We start from the raw sequence: 17724 nt of genomic DNA, 5'->3' as shown, positions 1-17724 counted from the left end.
GGTGCCTCCAAGGCCCTGGTGATGGGGCGGTCTGCATGGGGACTGTGTCCCTGCTGTGAGCAGAGCCCCTGGGTTCCTCCCTCTGAGGAGAGCCGCTCCCTGAGGAGGCAGCAGCAGCCGTTGGGGCCAGAGCAGCAGGTCCCCAGCAGAGGATCCTGCAGAGGGACGAGGAGCGGCAGCAAATGGCTGCTGCCAGGCTGCACACGCGCTACCAGGCACACCAGAGTGCAAGGGCAAGGTAAGCCATGGGGCTGGAGACAGAGGCAGGCAGCAGGCGTGGGAGCTGCCCGGAGAGCAGCCAGCTGGTTTGGCAAAGGAGCTGGAGTGAAAGAGGCAGGCAGGAGCTGCTGCGGCCAGGTGGGAATTTCTTGCCGGTCCTCGGGATTTTCCCTGGGACAAAGCACAGCAACCTGCATGCTCCAAGGCCCTAACAGAGCCCGTGAGCTCTGCGCAGAGGGGCAGAGAGCAGCTCTGAGCCCAGCTCAGCCAGGCCGCGTGCAGCCAGAACTTCCCTTGCCGGTGAGCCTCAGCTTGCCTGCTCTTCAGCAGCCACTCGGACCAAGGCAACCGCTTCCACCCTGTGAGTCCTTCTGCCCACAGGTGGCCAGCAGCAGCTGCACGCAGCAGTGCAGCACAGCTGGAGCCCAGCTTGCTTCCACCAAAGGCACAGGCTGCCTCGGCTGCCCAGCGCACAGGGCTCACGGGCTTCTGCACGTGTCCTCGCAAAGGTGCAGAGATGACCATGACTGTGGCCTTCGTAAGCCTCTGCCTGACTCCCTGGAGCTGCCGAGGAGCAAGTGGGAAGTGCTGGCAACGAGCAGGAGGTCTCTGTCTGCCGGCAGTCTGACTGCATGCTCTGCCTGGCAGCCTGCAAGGACATGCCTGCGGGTGCCCAAGGCAGCTGCCATTGCCCGTCTCTTGCCCCACACTGACAAAGCCTCTGCCCAGCCAACCAGGCTAGCAGGAGAAGCAGAGCACCCTCAAGACCCCTGCCTTGCTCTCCCCTGCTCCTGCCAGGGCTCAGCTCCAGCTGAAGCTGCCTCCTGCAAGGCTTGGCCCTCTCTCAAGTGCTTCTTACAGCCCTGTGTCCCTTGCATCATGCACAACCAGAGGCACCAAACTCCACAAGCCTTCAGAATTGTTTAGCTTTGTAGGTCATTTCCACTTGGCAGATTTTGGAAGGACATGACTTCTTTGGGGTGTCTGACATGGCATTTTCATACACCACCTGCTTTGCCATCCCACTGCTGTTTGTGCTGGCATCTCGTTATTTATTTTATTTCCCTCACATACACACCCCACTTAGGTGTTCTCAATCTTAGCATGCTGCTGGAGCAAAGAAAAGGAACTGGGGTGTGGGGGGGCATAGGTGGGGGAGACAGAGGGTGTTGAAAAAGTGCAGAAAGCAGGTATGTGAAAGTAGGGGACTAGTGAGATTTTTATGCTGTCTTGCTATGTGAAAAAGCAGGAAATGGAGAGCAAGAAGAGAAAAGAAACTTCTGTCTTCCATAGCAGCTCTATGGAAAGGAGTGGGGACAGGATACAAGGGGGTCACATTGGGGCCCCTCGCCAGGAGGCAGTGGGGCAGGGGCTCATTGTAAAGGAGTTTTGGGTGCCAAAACAGGAAGAGCATCCCTCCTTGTCAGCTACAGAGGTGAGCCAAGAACAAGGAACAAGTGAGATGGAGGACTGCTGGACCAATACCATCAGCCCAGGCAACAGTTCCTTGTTCCCAACGCTCCTGCAGCTCCCTGGGAGCCTTCTGGGGCTCCTGTTTGAGGAGGCACACTGAAACTCTGAGCTGAAAAAACTGCTGTTGGATCCCGGGCAAAATCCTGCCTGAGAAGCTTCTCTGGCTCGGGAGACCATGTGGCAGCCAGGACTCCTGGGTCCTGGGGCTGGTGCTGCCCTGATGCCCAAGGCCCCTCTGGAGATGAAGGAATTTATCAGAAATGTTTGGGAAATAACTGGGGGAAGGGAGGGGATTGCTTTCCAGGAGGTGAGAGGAAAACTCTCTGCTCCCTGGCTGGGCCATCTCCATGGCAATGGCGTAGTGAGCCCCCACATGACACAAGCTGAGGTCACAGCAGGATGTGCTGCATCACAGGGAGGTCTCCCTGGAGCCATGGGTGGGGGCCCTCACTTCCCTGTGAGGCCAAGGCGCTGCTGGGCACTGCTCACGCAGTCCCCACGACTGTCTTTCGTAGTGGTTCCGTGGCAATGACGGGACAGGAGGCAACAGGGCTGCACAAGGAGCCCTTGTCGACATGCAGAGGAGCAGCAGCACGTTGGAAAGGAGTATTGGGTGATGAGATGGGAAGAGCGTCCCTTGTCCTGGGCTTGAGAGGTGAGCTGAGGGCAAAGGGACAAGCGAGATGGAGGACTGCTGCAGGGATTCCATCAACCAGGAATGCACTTGCTTGTTTCCAGTGCTTCTGTAGCTCTCCAGTGAGGATTGACACGTTTGTATCCTTTCATGATTCTAACTTGGCAGAGCATATTTGGGGCTCAGAGATGCCATCTTGAGATGGCCACAGCCTGTGTCCTCCTGCAAAACGGGCTCCATCCTCTGCACCCAAAAGACAGCCTGTTTGGGATTGCACTTTGTGAACAGGTGGAGGCAACACTATCACCCTGTAAGACCTGGCTACTCCAAGGACTTTTCTCTGGGGGGTGCACTGCTGGGGTGACCCCAACATGGTCATCTCTCCCGATGCCCTTCATGACCCCACACCTCCACTCCCTGGCATCAGCAGGCCCATATCTGGTCTCCCCCTCACTGCCCTGTGCCCCCATGGGGCTCCTCAGCCCTCTGGAGTGACCCCTCCAGGACCCCCTCCCAGCCCTGCCAGGCGCAGCGGGAGGGCTGCCAAGCCCTGGGACTACCCTGGGGCTGGGGCCGAGAGGACACTGCCCTGCCCTGGGGGCAGCAGCACGTCGCCCGAAGGCTCCGGCACCCCAGCCATTCCCAGGGCTCCATCGCCAGCACCAGGGCTGGCAGCAGCACAGACCCCAGGGCCGCCCTCCAAGCCCTGCAGGGCCCCCAAGGCGCAGGGCAGCGAGGAGCCCCACGGGGCCCCTGTGGCAGAGCGGCCGGGCCTGGGGCGCCACACTGCCTGGGCACCTGGCGCTGGGCTGCCCTTAGAGCCCGCCGCACCCCGTGCTGCTGCCCACAAGATGGCGCCATCCCGCGGTGTGAGAGGGCAGAGCTGGCTGCCAGGGCAGGAGGGTGCAGCGTTGCCATGGCATCGCCTGAGTGTGGCCCTCCTATTGGCTGTCCTGAAGGAGGAGGGCGGGGATGGATTGAAATGATGGCTGTCTCAGCCAATCGGAGTCCAGAGTGGGAAAAGGCCAAGAAAAGAGTAACAAAAATGTCACTCTTACAGTATGTGGATGACATTTTGATTGCAGCGGATTCAGAGCAAATATGTTTAGAGGCGACAGCGAGTCTGTTAAATTTTTGGGAACTTGCTGGGTATCATGTTTCAAAGAAAAAGGCTCAGACTGCGAAGAAGGAAGTCCAATATCTTGGTTTTAAAATATCAAAAGGACAACGTGCACTAGGAGTCGAAAGAAAAGAGGCTATATGCCGAATTGCAGTACCCTGCACAGAAAGACAGCTGAGGGGATTCTTGGGAATGGCAGGATTTTGCTGTATATGGATCCCTAATTTTGGGCTGATAACCAAACCTTTATATGCAGCCCTAAAGGGTCCAGGAGAATGGTTAGAGTGGACCCCAGAATGCCGTGCTAGTTTCGATGAAATAAAAAAGAAATTGATGGAAGCTCCAGCACTGGGACTCCCAGATATGGCTAAACCCTTTCAATTGTATGTACATGAGCGACAGCAGGTGGCCTCAGGAGTAATGACCCAAATGCTCGGGAGCTGGAAAAGACCAGTGGCGTATTTTTCTAAACAATTAGACGAAGTAAGTAAAGGATGGCCGGCCTGCCTCCGGGCTATAGCAGCCACCGTCTTATTAATACAAGAGGCCCGCAAATTGACTCTGGGACAGCCCTTAACTGTTTTTGTACCACATGCAGTATCAGCAATTTTAAATCAAAAGGGGCATCATTGGATTTCCCCGAGCAGACTGGTAAAATATCATGCTGTGTTATTGGAACAAGGAGATACTATCTTAAAGGTGGTACCGACCTTAAACCCTGCTACTCTGCTACCTGGTGAAAAGCAAAAAGAGTCACAACATGACTGTTTGGACACTATAGAGCAAGTATACTCTAGCCGGCCTGATTTAAAGGATGAACCTTTGCAGAACCCAGATGTGGAACTACATACAGATGGTAGCAGCTTTGTACAGAATGGAGAGAGAAAGGCTGGATATGCCGTGGTGACTCAATGGAAAGAAGTAGAAGCTAAACCATTGCCACAAAACACCTCAGCACAAAAGGCTGAAATCATTGCTCTTATACGAGCCCTTGAAATCGGAAAGGGCCAAAGAGTAAGCATATATACTGACTCAAAGTATACTTTTGGGGTAGTTCACGCTCATGGAGCGATTTGGAAAGAACGAGGGCTCTTAAATTCTCAAGGAAGTAATATAAAGTATGGACAAGAGATATTAAGATTGTTACAAGCAATAATGGAACCCAAAGAAGTAGCTATAATGCATTGCAAAGCCCACCAGAGGGGAAACAGTGAAGTGGCACAAGGAAACAGGAGAGCAGATGCGGCAGCCAGAAAGGCAGCACTAGCAGGACAGGTGATTGGGACTTTATTACCTAGTAGAAAAATACAAATGAGACCTCCTGAATATTCCGACAAAGAAAATCAATTGGCAGAAAGGCTAAAATGTACAAAAAATGCTGAAGGGTGGTGGGTCACCCCAAATGGACAAGTTTTAACTACAGCCAAAATGATGGAAGTGCTCCTCAAGAGACTGCATGAAGAAACTCACATGGGAGCAGATGCTATGATAAGCAGCGTAAAAAGATATGCTGTGGGATCAAAGATGCTATCAAATGCTGACCTTATTGTAAGGAGATGACCCACCTGTTGTGCAAATAACCCCAAAATTCAGAAGAAACCACCTATGGGAGAAGGAGAAGAAGAAACCCCAGGGGAACACTGGCAGATAGATTTCTCTGAGTTGCCTAAATGTGGTCGGTTTAAAGATTTACTTGTTTTGGTAGATACATTTTCTGGCTGGCCAGAAGCCTTCCCGTGCTCCACCAATCGTGCAAAAGAAGTAATTAAAATTTTACTAAAAGAGATGATTCCTCGATTTGGGATTCCTGAAGGTATATCCTCAGATAATGGACCTCCTTTTATTTCAGAGGTGGTTCAAGGAACATCGAAATTTTTACAGATGAAATGGGAATTACACACTCCATGGAGACCCCAGTCTAGCGGTAAGGTAGAAAGAATGAACCAAACACTTAAAAGACATATTTCAAAACTGTGTCAGGAAACCCATCTTAAATGGGTATTACCAGTGGCCTTGATAAGAATAAGAATAACCCCAAGAATAAAAGAGGGAGTAAGCCCTTTTGAAATACTTTACGGGAAACCTTACCCAATTAATGAAATAGGGGGACGAAGTGATCAAATGCATGTAAGAGGGGAAGAAATGTTGAGAGAGTATTGATTGTCTTTGTCTCGGGTACTAACATCTTTACATAGGTACCTTAATCAACGTACCCCCCTTCCATTGGATTCCCCTGCGCATGACTTCAAGCCTGGGGATCTGGTTTATATTCAGACATGGAAAGAAGAACCACTAAGAGAAAAGTGGAAAGGACCTTACCTGCTGCTTCTGACAACTCATACTGCAGTAAAGGTGGAGGGAATAAGTTCCTGGACCCACTATTCCTGAATATAGAAGGGACCTTTGAATGATTTGTGGACTGCCACACCCACAAGATCTCTCTCAAGGTAAGAATACAGAAGTTACAAAAGTGATGAATTGCATTTGGAAAATTGAACTCTTTTATATGGAAATAGAGTGCTCTTAGTGTTATTAGGTGTTATTTTGCATTCTGATAGTATTGTTAATAACAGAGCTGATTTATAATAATATTGATTTGTTTGTTTGCTATAGAGTTAAGATGGAAAATGAGGACACTGTTAATTTTGTTATGCAGGCTCATTGGTACAACTAACCTGATTTTGTAGCTTATATGGGCCTTCAGAAAAAGTGACTCAGATTACTGCTTGCTTCTCTGTTCCCCAAATCTCCCAGATTACCCATGCCATGGGAAATACTTAGAATTAACTTAACATCCATGTAAGAATAATTGAAGTTGTTTAAATGAGACTTGCTAGATAAGTGATATTAACAAGTCTCAAAGGGGGGAATTGTTAGAGAGATACTGTGAGAAAAACCTTGCAAATAGTTAACAAGACTCAAGGACAAGGGGGAGAGAAAAACAGTACTGCAAAGGATAACTAGCTTCGGCTAAATAACCTTGATGAAACCACAGCGCTTTGAAGGTTGCGAGGGGTAGGTAAGACAAAAACAGCAGAATAACCCAGAAGTGACCTTAGGTTCATTAAGGCTTATTAACATATTAAACTTCACACCCCTAAATGAATAATGAGATGGAAATGACATGATAATGATGTTACCGCCTCTTCTTCGCTTCCTATGCTAATTAACAAGAATGTGAAAGCGCAAGCGCAGAGCGATTACCTGAGATAATGAAACTGTAACCAATAGAAAGATTTGTATAAAATACTCCCTGAAAAGTGTGTATAAATCAAGAATGAGAGGGGGAGAAGGTGTGCTAGCTTTGTGGATTTGCCACCTAGCACCCATCTCTGCGCAGAAATGAAATAAACAAATATCTCGACCCTGTGTGTCTATTGGTTGCTTGCACACTGGGTAACAGAACCCAGATTTTGGGACAACAGTTTGGCGACCCAGATGGGACTTAACAGAAGGCCTTGCCCGGATCATCTTGCCATTCCCGACCTCGGACTGGATCCGATCGAGCTCCAGTGCGTACCGACCTGTTGATCGGGGAGTCCTCCGACCTCCCTCCGAAGTCGGGATGCCAAGAGACTCAAAGGTGCAACGCCAAACAGAGATACTTGTGGCAGGGCGAAAGGGGGGTGAATCTTTGGATTGGTGAGTATAAAATTTACTTACTTCCGCGGAAGATTATGTGGAATTAAGTCGCACGTAGATGCTTGGCAAGGGTTGCCTTAAATTGATTAGAGGGGTCAGAGCTGAGTGCGCATAAAGGAATAAAGTCACACGTAGACGCTTGGCAAAGGTTGCCTTAAATTGACCAGAGGGGTCAGAGCTGAGTGCGCACAAAGGTACGGGAAAAAGGGTATTGCTAGGTAGTAAGGTTGGTATTTCTAGGTAATTGACATGGGATCAAGCCAATCCATGATTCCTCCCTGTAGCCCTTTAGGTTGTATTTTGAAACACTGGAATATTTTTGGAGGAGATCGGATGACAAAAAAAAGAATGAAAAGATGTTGTCATCAATGGTGGCCAATGTATAAGTTGGAATGTGATGAGCAATGGCCAAAATGGGACCTTGAACCATAATACTATATTACAGTTACTGCTGTTTTGTTGTCGGAAGGGGAAGTGGGACGAAATACCCTATGATGTGGAGGCTTTTGTGTCACTATATAAGGAACCAGAAATTCAAAGGGAATGTGAACTTACAAGTAAAGAGGAATCTGTAATGGTTGCAGTAGCAAAGAAGGAAAAGAGCGGGTATTGTGCTAACAGAAAAATTCTGAATGGAGAGGAGCAGGAGGATGTACAACTACTGACAATGCCCCCCCTCTTGTGGAAACGTTTCCACCTTGTTGAAGCATCGGCCCCCCCGCTAGAAAGCAAAGAGTCCAGCCCCGTTTCTGGCCGAACTAGGAGACGGAAACAACCTGTTATACAAGCTCCTTTGGGACAAGCAGTGGGACCAGAAGGGCTGCCAGTATTTGTATATGTTCCTTTTACAACCTCGGATTTACTAAACTGGAAGCAGTCTATTGGATCATATAGGGAAAATCCTGAAAAGCTGCATCAGCTTTTGGAGACTATTATGATAACTCATAATCCTAACTGGGGAGATGTGCAGGCGCTGTTGAATACTTTCCTGACAGGAGAAGAAAGGAGGCTGGTAACTGATAAGGCAAAAGAAGAGGGTGAGAGAAGGGACAGAAAGGGGGATCCTGAGGTCTATTTACCCACCAGAAAGGATCCAGAGTGGGATCCAAATAGGAGCGGGGGTAGGGAGCTATTGAGGCAGTATCAACAGCTAATTTTATACGGGGTTCGGTACGGGGTTCCGAAACCAAAGAATGTATCAAAATTGTATGAAGTAAAGCAAAGGCCTGAAGAAAATCCCTTGGCCTTTTATGAAAGATTATGCGAAACAGCCAGAAAATGGACAGACCTGGATCCAAATGAGGAAGCGAATCAAAGACTGTTTAATATGCTATTCATTGGCCAGTCAGCTCAGGATATTAGAAAGAAGCTACAGAAGGTAGATGGAGCTGGGGGAATGTCTATTTCCCTGCTGATAGAAATAGCGTATATGGTATATAAAAATCGAGATGAAAAGAGAACAAGAGAAACACAAAATTGAATGAAACTACAGGCTTCTATCCTGGCAGCTGTTCAGGGGAATGAATTCCAAGGCAGGGGCAGGGGAAGCAGAAGAGGTAACAGAGGAGGAAGAGGTGGAAGGGGGGGAGGCCAGGAGGAGGCCTCCCTAGACCCGCTTTGGGTCCAAATCAATGTGCAATTTGTAGACAGGAAGGGCACTGGAAAGATGAATGTCCAAATCGAAGAAGGATAACAAAGCTACAGAGCCCAGCAAACACCGACCTAATTATGTTAGAGGAGTCAGATACGGAATGAAGGGGATGGGGGGAGAAAATTAGAATTTCCTCAGCTGATCCCCTGGTTCCAGTAAAGCTGGGGAATGAAACTATAGATTTTTATTAGATAGTGGAGCCACTCATTCAGTGATAACTAGTTTTAAAGGACCCTTAAGTAAGACTACTACCACTATTGTTGGGGCTACAGGAAGGAAAGCTTTGAGGCTTGCCTGGTATCGTGTTTCAAAGAAAAAGGCTCAGATTGCAAAGAAGGAAGTCCAATATCTTGGTTTTAAAATATCAAAAATATCCACCTCACCATCGCAAACATCAGCTTGCCGGCCTGCCAATGGCCTCTCAGGGCCTCAGGCAGCAGCAACCTCACAACAGCAAAGAGCAGCCCTGCAACCAGCACTGCACGAGCAGGCACTGCTTCACAAGTCACCTCACAGGCACCAGCAGCAGCCAGCGGCCTGCCACTGACTGCTGACGCGCAAGGCACAAGGCACCTCACAAGCCTGCCTACAGCTCTGCCCTACAGCGCAGGGTGCCACAAGGGCCCTCACAACCACCACCAGCACCAAGGGCCACAGCACTGGCAACGACGGCCTCAGGCACACGTCGCCTCAGCACCACACACAGCAGCCACGCACCTAGCATTGCCCTCTTCGGCATGGCACTCACGCACGACTCTAGCCACTTCAGCACCACCAAGAGCACCCACGTGCCTCGCACTGGCCTCGAGGGCCTCACGCAGAATGGACCTCACAAGCCTGCCCACAGCTCACCACAATCACGCACGGCTGCATGAGTCACCTCACAACTACCAACAGCATCCAGGGGCCTGGCCCTGGCCTCCGAAGCACACAGCAACAAGGCAACTCACAGGTCCCCCACAGAGCACTGGCCTAGCAGACACTCCGCCACAAGCAGCCTCCCAGCAACTAGCAGCAGCAAGCGCCACAGCCTTGCCAATCAGAGCCTTGGGCACAACTCACCTCACAAGCACAAATTGCAGCCAGGGTCCTAGCACTGACCGAGCACGCACTGCTCCACAAGGCATCTCACACAAACACTAACAGCAGCCACATGCCTGCCACTGCCCACTAAGGCACGCAGGCACAAAGCACCTCAGCACAAAGCCTACTTACACCTCTGGCCTCTCAGCCACTGTGCCACAAGCGAGCAAAGAACCAGCCACTGCACCAACGGCCACAGCACTGCCAAGGAGGCCCCCACACCAAAGTGACCTCACAAGCCCAAAGAGCAGCCGTGGGCCTAGCAGAAAGAATCATGTCCCAAAGGAACATCAGTGTTGAGCAGAAATCTAGGCCACCTTGTGAGCAAGGGTTCACCCTCTTCTCACACTATGCTGCCAAGGGAGCAAGGAGGCCCTGGAGCTTGGTGCAGCACACTGTATCACAAAGGACCCAGCACCATTAGCTCTCCCCATGCCAGGCACTACACCAATGCCTCTGTGTGCTACACAGTTCACGTCAACCTCCTCTGCCCTGAAAGCATGTCCTCAAGCCTGCCCTTCCCACAGCCCTTGTCTGCGCACTTTGAGCCCCACAGGGAACTTGTGCCAGCCATGGCACTGTGTGGCCTCTCAGAAAGTTCAGCGGGTGCCAGTACAGCAGGCCAAGGGGCTCAGAGCTGCATGGCATCATGTCGTGACAACCCCTGTGCGGTCGTCCTTCTGCTGTACCATCAGAGGCTGTGCAGATGAGTACCGCCCTGAGGTGGCTCCAGGGGGGCCTTCACAGCAAGGGCTGAGTGTTTCCGGAGAGGGAGCTGGGTCTGCGTGCTGAGCTGGGTCTGCGTGCTGAGCTCAGCCTCAGCGCTGGCAGACGAATGCAGAAGGCTGGTGTAAGCTATAGTTTTCCACCTGTGTCACTGGCATCACAAAACAGGGCAAAGTTGCAGCTCTGTCTCTTCTGGGAGGTGACAGGTTGGAAATTCCCCTCATTGTTTATGGGAGGCCCAGTCATCAGGAACCGCACATGGAAGGGGCCTTTGCACCCTGTCCTGTTTGGTCTGGCAGCTCTCTGCAGTTCGACGCCAGCAGCCTAGTGCGGTGTAGTGCAAGCCCAATTGCTGCTAGTCACCCACACTCGCAAATGTGTCGTCTTTGTTGGTCACTCCTTGACTGTTCTCTGCTGTGCTACCCGACAGCATTTGCAGTCACCAGGACTCCCACTGAGCAGCTTTGTCACCAATAATGGGAGGTGTTTGCTTTGCCATCAGGCACGTTTCGGCTGTGTAGACAGTGGCAGGAGAGTGCTTTGGGACTTATCGTCAGCCAAGGGACTCGTGGTCCCTTTCATTCTCCATGTTCTGCAGAGTTGTATCTTATTTCAATGTCTCTCATTTCTAGGTCGTCCTTGCTGGTAGGAAATTGTTCTGTATTTCTAATTTGCCTTGGTAAAAGAGTGTATTGTGTTGGAAGGAAAACAAAATAAAATTTGTATTGCTTTTCTCTGGTTATTTGAGTCTGATGTACTTTTTAACAAGCTTAAATGCACCTGCTTTTCTGCATCCATGAGAGAATGACTTTGCCAAGCAGCTGCCACACACAGTCCTAGGATATACTGTGCAGTATATACTGGCTACTTCCTTGGAAAGGTGCTAGCTGCCTCTCCACAATGCCATGTGGCAGAACTGGCATTAAAGAGAGCAGGCCTCTGAGTCCTCCATGGATGCACATGTGCACTGGGGGCTGCTCGAGGAAGCAGAGGTTTCTTGAGCTGGATCCACGTGGTCTCAGGCAGGTGGAAGGTGTGAGAGGAGCCATTGCAGCTCCTGGGTGCATATGATTAAAGCTGAAATCTTAACACTTTCTACGGGTGTACAGTCAGCGACAGGCATGTGGCAGACTTGGATTGACCAGCCTAGCTGTGCAACTGGTGCTGGGCCTGGCCCGAGTGCAGGAGTGTCTGAACACTACACTTTGTGTGGTTTCTACCTCCAGCTCCCCAGTCGAGCCCAAGCCTCCCATGGACCTGCGGGAAGGAAACACTGACAGCAAGAAGAGCCACGCAGCTGCCCCGCAGCTCAGCATGGGCTCCTGTGACTTCACGGTTTTAGGAGGAAGAGGATTAAGGCACCCTCCTGGCCTACAACTGAGTGCTTTTCATGCTGCCTGATTAAAAGTAGCTGCAGCATTTATCACTTTCAGGACCAAGAATGGTGTGAAGCTGCCTTGGGCTTTGGCTGTCCTGTAACCCTAGGCTGGTACCAGCCTGGTTTCTCTTGGGCTCTATGTTGCTGCTATCTGTCGCCCCCCACTCTGAGACTGTACTAGTTATCCCCAGTCCACAAGGTAATTTGCTCGGCTGTGGGATTGTAAGCAGCTGCTTTGTTCGTAGATGAGCATCCACTGCAGTGCTCCCAGCTCCGCTCCCATTCACCTGCCCAGAGCTCACCGCAGCGATGGTGCAGTGCGGGCGTAGGTGTGACAAGCCAGCCCTGCTGAAGCACAAGACCAAGCACAGCTTGGCTTTTTTGCGTGAACATGAAGTTGGCGTTCTCAGTGGAAACACATCAGTCACCATCTTTGCCCAGGATATTCCTTCTCAATGGGCTGAGGCAAGCCTCGGTGTCCTAAGTCTGGTGCAGCATGATGCAGCCGGCCTCACAGGACCATCTCCGCTCCATTCCCTGTAACAACTCAAAGCTCAGAGTCTGGCAAGTCAGTGCCCATCTGCCTCTGCACCTCCCTGCTACCGTTGCCCGCAAGATTCTGCCTTGCATCAGCCCAAGCATCTGACAGCACAATGCACAACAAAAGTTGTTCCTGGGCTGCACACAGCCCTGCTTGGCCTCAGTGCTGCTCTCTCCTTGTGACAACCCAGGGCCAGGGCACCTCCTTGGTTCATGGGACAGCTCAGCACAACACAACCAGGAGGGAGTCAAGTGTGACTCCTGCTACTTGTTTTCCAAAAACAGTTTAGGGTGTGATGGGGAAAAAAAGGGCCACTTGAGTGAGCTGTGCTCCTGGCAGAGAAACAACCTCCCTGCAGCGCCTGGCCCAGGCCACTTCTGGGCTCAGTGGTAAGGGCAGCCCTGATCTCAGGTCTTGCCTGCATCAGGAACAGAGGTAGACTACACTGGGCAAAATTTGCTGCTGTAGTTGCCACTTCTAACACCAAGTTGCACATAACCAGGAGCCAACAGAGGAAAGTCCAAGTGTGTGCGCAGAGCCCCCTCTTTGTGAAGGACTGAGCCTGCTGCTTGGCAGTCAGTTGGACAAGTAGCCATGGACTAGCGGTGCCAGGCAAATGAGCACATCCTTCAATGTCTCGCTGGCAGACCCAAGCAGGCCAAAGACTCATCAGAAAATATGGGTTTATTATATATATTAAAAAAAAAAAAAAAAAAAAAAAAAAAAAACAGCCAAAACATGTCTCTCCACCACCCCGAAGCACTGTCCAGGCAAGTCTCTGTAAAGTCCAAGTGACGCACAGGCTGTAGTGATAGATGGTTCCTGCCAGGGCTGCTCGAGTCCTGTTGTGTGGATGGTTGTGGTGGGGTGTTGGTAATGGACAGGCTGGACATAGCAATCTCATCCTTGGCACCAGGGCCACCTCCAAGCTTTGGGCCTTGGTGAGTCCAGGGGTGGCCTAGTAGACTCTGTGGGCTCCAGCAGCACGGGTGGTTGACTGGGGGGCTCCAGCAGGTGCAAAGATGCTCTTGGGGAGATCCAGTGGTTAAAGCAGCTGATCTCAGCAGTGTGGGCAGTCCCTTGGAGGGGGGGGGTCCAGGAGCACTCCAGTGGTGTGGAGGGGTGGGGGGCACAGGCAGGCTCTGGCAGCTGAGGTAATATGGGGTCCACTCCGCAGCAGCTCAGGCAATGTGTATGTGTGGGGGGGCTGCTTTTGGGGGGCTTAGGTGGTGTGAAGGCTGCTCAAGGTGGGGGGGGGGCTCTAGCAATATGGACAGGCTGCTCAGGCAGGAGCTGGGGTGCTCTGGGAGGTCTACGGTGCTGTGAGGAGCTGCTCAGGAAGGCTCTGGGGGTCTCTAGCAGTGCAGGCGACTGCTCGGCTGGGCTCCAGCGGGCTCGGGCAGTGGGGGGCTGCTCCAGAGAGGCCTCTGGCAGTGCAGAGGGACAAATCTGGGGGCTCTAGCAGTACGAGGCCACTCTGCTGGCCTCTGGGGCCTGCAGCAGCGGAGGGGGCCCTTCAGACCAGCGCAGGCAGTGGAGGGGGTGGCACAGCGCTGGGCAGCGCGCAGGAGGCTCTGCTGAAGCATGGGGTAGAGGCGGTGGCAGCCATCGAGGCCAAGGTGCAGGACCTGGGCCCAGCTGTCAGGGGGGCCGCCCTGGCCACAGCCCAGCAGCCTTGGTTGAGGGAGGGCAGTAGGGCCATGGTGAGGAGGGCGGCGGCGCTCCTCGGCCTCACTAGGCTGCAGGAGCCAGTAGGCGGCGGCGGTGCTGGGCGGCCGGGACAGGGCGCAGCCCACTGCCAGGTCGTACATCTCCATGCCGGTGTCGGTGAGTTCCAGCGCGGCGGCGCGGATGGCAGCGGCCAGGGCGGAGCCGCCGTCCTGCAGCAGCAGCACGCTGATGGCGAGGCGCGCGCACGGGTAACGTGCCAGCCGCACCACCAGCTCCAGCACCTCACGCAGCACCGCCGCCGCCGCCTCGCCATCCGCCAAGGCCTCGTGCGCTGCTGCCTGTCACCCACTCCTGGCGAAGGGAGCGCGCCGGAACTCACACACCAACCACCCCGCCGTGGCAGCTGCCGCGCCGCCCGGCTCCGCCGCCACGGCCGCCTCGCGTGGGCCCCAGGCGGTGCACAGCACCTTGGTGCCGCTCGCCAGCTCCACAGAGGCCAAGCCCTCAGCCTGGCTCAGCAGCCCCACGCATGTGAACAGCGGCTGCAAGGTGCACGGGTCCTGCACCTCCTCCTTCTCCTCCTCTTCCTCCTCCTCATCCTCGGCCGCCGCCGCTGCCCACATCTCCGACGGCTGCGACTCCTCGGGGCCCTGCAGGCGGCGGTGATCCACTGGCATCCTCCGGCCAGCCGCGCCGCGAGGAAAGCAGGGAAAGAGGGAGGGAGGGAGAGGGGAGCCCAGCCCAGCCCGGTCCGGCCCCCAAGCACAGCCAGCGGTGCACGCGGCAGGCGGCCTTTATTAGCCGAGTTGAACCCCCCTCTAGTGCCCCCATCCTCACCTCACTAAGATCTGCAATCTCCTTCTGCACATCCTTGTTGGGAGCTCTCTGCACTTTCACTTTGGCATCCAGGTCAGACAGCAATTTCTTGAGGCTGTCTACTTTCCTGAGGGCCTAGCAGAATAAAATTCAAGTTATGTTTTGCAGAGAGAGTTACCAAGTTGATCTCTGCCCAGAACCATATGCTGCTGTTCCAGACACGGAGACTCCTTGCCATTCCCACACTCAATGGAGAGCACCGTACCAAGCCCGAATAAATTCTGACACTTACGCCCCCAAGAGGACTTTAGATCTGCGGACTATCCTGCAAATCAATGTGAGCTCGCCCTGCAGCCGCCTCTGGGATCCACCCTATGCCCTTCTGCCCCACTAACACGACAGCTAGAGCTTAGACTCCTCCAGCTCTCTCCTCCAGCTATGTCATACACAGAGACTTCCAGCACAACCTTCATTGACAGCAACATCCTTTTCTGTGACTGGGCTGCTGGAGTTCAAGCCAGGAGTCCTTTACGTACTCATAATGATACCCTGTGGCGCTGAGTTATCCCAGTAGAAATACTGGCCAAACTTGACTGAAAGGAACCTCGGTAGAGGGTTACCGTGTGTGTGCATGCTCCAGTGATTTCCTGCAGTGCACAGATTTCACAGAAGATTATCTCCTGCCTCTCCCTTACCTTTCGAGCTTCAGCACCGGTGACTGCAACTATCCTCCGGATGCGTTTAGCAATTGCTTCTTCTGACACAATTACAAAGGGGCCAGTATGGCTGGAGTTCTGCAAGTGCCTTTGAAAGAACCCAGACACAAACTCACAGGAGAGAGTTAAAAATCTCAGCAGGTATCAGCACGGGAGCAAAATAAATAAATAAATAAATAAATAAAGGAGATGCAGCAAGAGTGGAGACAGGACTCAACTCAGCCATTAAAAGTCTAAGAGGGAAAAAAGGGTGGCAAAGACTATGCTCCCAGCACTGCCATAGACAGTATGTGCGGGCAGGGACATAGGTGTATAGGCAGTTTCCCTGTCTGCAAAGGCTGATAGGAAACACAGCTTTACTCAGGACAGTGCACTGAAAACGCTGAGGCTTATAATCATTTCCTCAAGCTCTCACCCTTCTGTGCCCAGCACACATTACAGCAGACCTTCAGGAACTCAGGATCCACAGGGACTCCTCCTCACCCACCCCACTGCCTTCCACTGCCTCTCCAGATACTCATGTCCCTCCGCAGAACTCAATAGAAGTGGTCAAGCCTGTGGGGCCAGAGAGGTCAGCCAGCAGCTCTTCCACAGGGATGCCGATTGAGACCACACAGACAGGATCGGGGTAGGTCTCCTCAAAAACAGCCCGCAAGCCTTGAATAGCTTTGGCTGCTGTGAGAATGCAGTCCTTGCCATACACAGTCTACAGAGGACAGGAGAGGAGTGCAGATAAGAGCTGGTCCTGCCAGCTGTGATCAAAGGCCTGCATTCCCACAGAATCCTGGCTTCCTCTGAAATATCCTAAAAGGAAAGTTACGTACCTCACAGGAGTGACAGTTTGTTGAGCTGCAGGGATCCCAGATTGTTTAACAGCTACTCCATCTTCAAGTTTCCTGATACCAGGGCCTGCTCAGACCCTGTGTGCTCCTGCACATTCAGTGATTTCTAACTACAAACTCCCAAGCAGCGTGGAGGGTTCCTTCCACGGTCTGCTCTGAGACAGGGCTTGTGCTGGGCAGAGCAACTCTCTCACATCATAGTGGGTCTGGCTCACATCACCAGCCAGGCCTGAGAAACTACTCTGTCAAGTTCTCCTTGGCTCTCATAGCTAATACGACACTAGAGCAGGCAAGGAATTACTCTACCCCTAGAGAGGCCTCAGAACCAGTGAACAGAACAAGGTATCAAAATTTTCTTGAGGTCATTCACATCTGTGCACAATACTGCATCAGTAGCTCAGCAAACTCCTGCTGGGCCAAACTTCCAGCATCCCAGATCATACAAAAATTTGACCCAAGGCATTTTTTCCTAACTACGTCCCTATGTCCCTGTCCAGCTGAACTTAAAGACTGAACACAGAGAGCCAGTCCATGTGAGAAGAGTCAATGGGAACTGGTGACCAAGCCAAAACTTATCTTTGACCTGAAACATTTTGGGGAATGGCAACAAACATAAACCCATGTTACACTGCACAGTTCAGTCACAGGGAGGAGAAAGCACAGAATGAATGGGGTTCACACCAGATTTCTTCTGAAAACTGGTGCCCCAGTCGTCCATTGAGGCTAGTTCAGACACTGTGGCAAGCCTATGTCTGGGTCTGCCAGGAAAAGAACAGGATCCTTTCTACAGAATTGGGACAGTGAACTGACTGAGTACCATCCCAATCCACAAGGTCCTTCTGAACCTGACAGTCATACCCACCTTCGCTTCGTCGATTATCCGGTTGACAATCCCTTCAACTTTCTTGATTTCCTGGGTAGACAAGGCTCCCTTGGCCGTGAAGTGAAACCACAGCTTGTCTGGTGCCACCAATGACCCCCTCTGGTCAGCTTCCCCCAGCACGGAGCACAGGGCAAAGTTGAGGATGTGGGTGGCTGTGTGGTTGCTCATGACTGACCTCCGCCTGGTCTGGGGGAGGAAGCCACTGTTAAATAGGGCCTTGCTTGCAAAACCTCTGCAGACAGCTTCATAGATTTCAAGTGCTACAGGCAATGTCCATAAGAACCACAGTACCAGAGTGGGAATCCTACCTGATTCATGCCAGCATTGGC

General features: G+C 52.2%; 1 pseudogene; it reads right to left on the bottom strand.

The window, feature by feature from the left end:
- Window positions 1-13822: 13822 nt before the first annotated feature.
- LOC134149681 (exosome complex component MTR3-like) lies at window positions 13823-14815 on the bottom strand (annotated as a pseudogene).
- Between the last annotated feature and the right edge of the window lie 2909 nt (window positions 14816-17724).

This window comes from Rhea pennata, chromosome 21 (assembly GCF_028389875.1).
Source record: "Rhea pennata isolate bPtePen1 chromosome 21, bPtePen1.pri, whole genome shotgun sequence".
Classification (NCBI taxonomy): domain Eukaryota; kingdom Metazoa; phylum Chordata; class Aves; order Rheiformes; family Rheidae; genus Rhea; species Rhea pennata.
This window is presented reverse-complemented; position numbering and strand designations above follow the sequence as displayed.